This window comes from Delphinus delphis, chromosome 8 (genome assembly GCF_949987515.2).
Source record: "Delphinus delphis chromosome 8, mDelDel1.2, whole genome shotgun sequence".
Lineage (NCBI taxonomy): Eukaryota > Metazoa > Chordata > Mammalia > Artiodactyla > Delphinidae > Delphinus > Delphinus delphis.
The window spans coordinates 19,510,585-19,513,018 of record NC_082690.1 but is presented as its reverse complement, the minus strand read 5'-3'; the positions used below and the strand labels follow the sequence as shown (position 1 = coordinate 19,513,018).

At 38.0% G+C, this 2,434-nt stretch overlaps 1 non-coding gene across 1 annotated transcript; it reads left to right on the top strand.

The window, feature by feature from the left end:
- The first annotated feature begins 333 nt into the window (after positions 1-333).
- LOC132430368 (small nucleolar RNA SNORA3/SNORA45 family) lies at positions 334-463 on the top strand. The gene has a single exon (XR_009520463.1). It is a non-coding gene; the product is annotated as a small nucleolar RNA SNORA3/SNORA45 family (small nucleolar RNA).
- The last annotated feature ends 1,971 nt before the right edge of the window (positions 464-2,434 follow it).

Below are 2,434 nucleotides of genomic sequence, written 5' to 3'. Positions count from 1 at the left end.
CAAAAATAAACTCAAAATTGATTAAAGACCTAAACTATTAAACTTCTAGAAGAAAACATAGTGGAAATTTTTAGGACTTTAGATTTGGCAATGATTTCTTTGATATGACACCAAAAGCACAAATAACAAAATAAACAGACAAATGGGACTATACCACGAACTTAAAAACTTATGCATGCCAAAGGAAACAATGCATGAAAAGATAGTCTAAAGAATGGGAGAAAATAATTGTAAATCACAAATCTGACAAAGGTTAATATCCACAATATATAAGGAATAGCTACAACTCAAAAAAAAAAAAAAAACAAACCCTGATTATAAAGCGGGCAAAGGATCGAGGCTAGAGTCACGCTTGGGTATCAGCCATTGTCTTAGTGTGCTAGAGTCCTCAAAGAGTAGCTGCTGACCTTATTCACTGGCTGTGGCCCTCATGGCATAGTCAGTCACCAGGTTAGTGACATGCATCAGAGAAAAAAAATGGGCAAAGGAATCGAATAGATATTTCTCCAAAGAAGATATACAAATGTCCAATAAGCATATGAAAAGGTGCTCAACATCAGTGATCATTAGGGAAATGCAAATCAAAACCAAAATGAGACATCACTTCACACCTGTCAGAATGGCCACTATCAAAACAAGTGTTGGTGAGGATGCAGAGAGAAGTTGGAACTCTTGTGCACTGTTAGTGGGAATGTAAAATGGTACAGTTATTGTGGAAAACAGTATGGAGGTTGCTCAAAAAATTAAAAATGGATTTACCATATGACCCACTGATCCTGTTTCTGGGTATAACCAGAAGGACTGAAATCAGGATCTCAAAGAGATATGTGCACTCTCATGTTCATTGCAGCATTATTCACAATAGCCAAGATGTGGAAACAATCCAAATGCGCACCAACAAATAAATGAATAATGTGATATATTCATGCAATGGAACATAATGGAAGTCTTAAGAAAAAAAGGAAATCCTGTCACATGCTACAACATGGATGAACCTCAAGGAAATTATGCTAAGTAAAATAAGCCAGTCACAAAAGGACACATAGTGTATGATTCCATGCATATGAAGTATCTAAAGTAATCAAAATAATAGAAACAGAAAGTACAAATGTGGTTACCAAGGTGGGAGGAGAGGGAACCAGTATTTAGTGGGTGTAGAGTTCTGGTGTTGCAAGACAGAAGTTCTAGAGACCTGTTATACAACAATGTGAATATACTTAATGCTACTGAACTGAACATTTAAAAATGGTTAAGCTGATAAATTTAATGTTATGTGTTTTTTATGTGACGTATGTTCTTTCCCTTTCATAGCAAATAAACATCAATGTTGAGATCCAGAGTAGTTCATTTCTTTGCTTAACATGTTAAAATGAAATAGTCTCAGTTGCTCAGTAGCTGTTGGTGACTTGAATTCTTAATTTTCTTTCATAATAAGTCAACATTAGGAGGCATATTGTTAAAAAAGAAAACTGTTGGGACTTCCCTGGTGGCGCAGTGGTTGAGAGTCCGCCTGCCGATGCAGGGGACACGGGTTCGTGCCCCGGTCCGGGAAGATCCCACATGCCGCGGAGCGGCTGGGCCCGTGAGCCATGGCCGCTGAGCCTGTGCGTCCGGAGCCTGTGCTCCACAACGGGGGAGGCCACAACAGTAAGAGGCCCGCGTACAGCAAAAAAAAAAAAAAAAAGAAAACTGTTCTGTTAGTAAAGCAGCATGTGAATTGGCTTCAGGTAAAGTCTTGCTGCACACATAGCTGCTGTCTTAGTAGGAGTAATCCCAATGCCCTTTTCCATTCTACACCACAGCTCACAAAATAACTTATATGAAAATTCTTCCTCTACAGCACGTTTTCAATGACAACAAGAAGCAAAAAATCATCAAGTGCTTCAGCCTCTTAGAAATGCTGCACAGATGCCAAGAGCTTATCATACCCTACATATCAATCACTTCAACTTACAGTAAAGCAAAATGTGTTCCAGTATACACCTTTCAATTCACATTATATGCTATTGACATTGTGTTTGCACAACAGTATCATTTGACAAAGGAATTTTGCCAACAGTTCCATCTGATTTAGCACTAACCATATTTGTCGTTAACTTGTGGTTGGCTTTATAAACTTCTCATCAGTGGTTTGACATGTACCTTTTTTCATTATCAGGAGTTCAGTGCTGAATGATACCTTAGTAATTCTAATCTTTCCTTTGACTTCATTGATAAAATTCATCAAGTTTGTACTGGAAGGCAATATTTTGTTCCTACTCTGGAAAAAAGCTGATTGCTTTAGCAGAGAGGTGACTGTGCTTTCTCTGACGATCATATAAAATCTTTAATGGCTTTAGTCCTCTGTGTTAGACAGGAGCTTTTTTTTTTTTTATAGATGATAGAAATCCACCTCAAAGTAGCCTAAGGAGGGTGGGAACGAACGGATTGACTC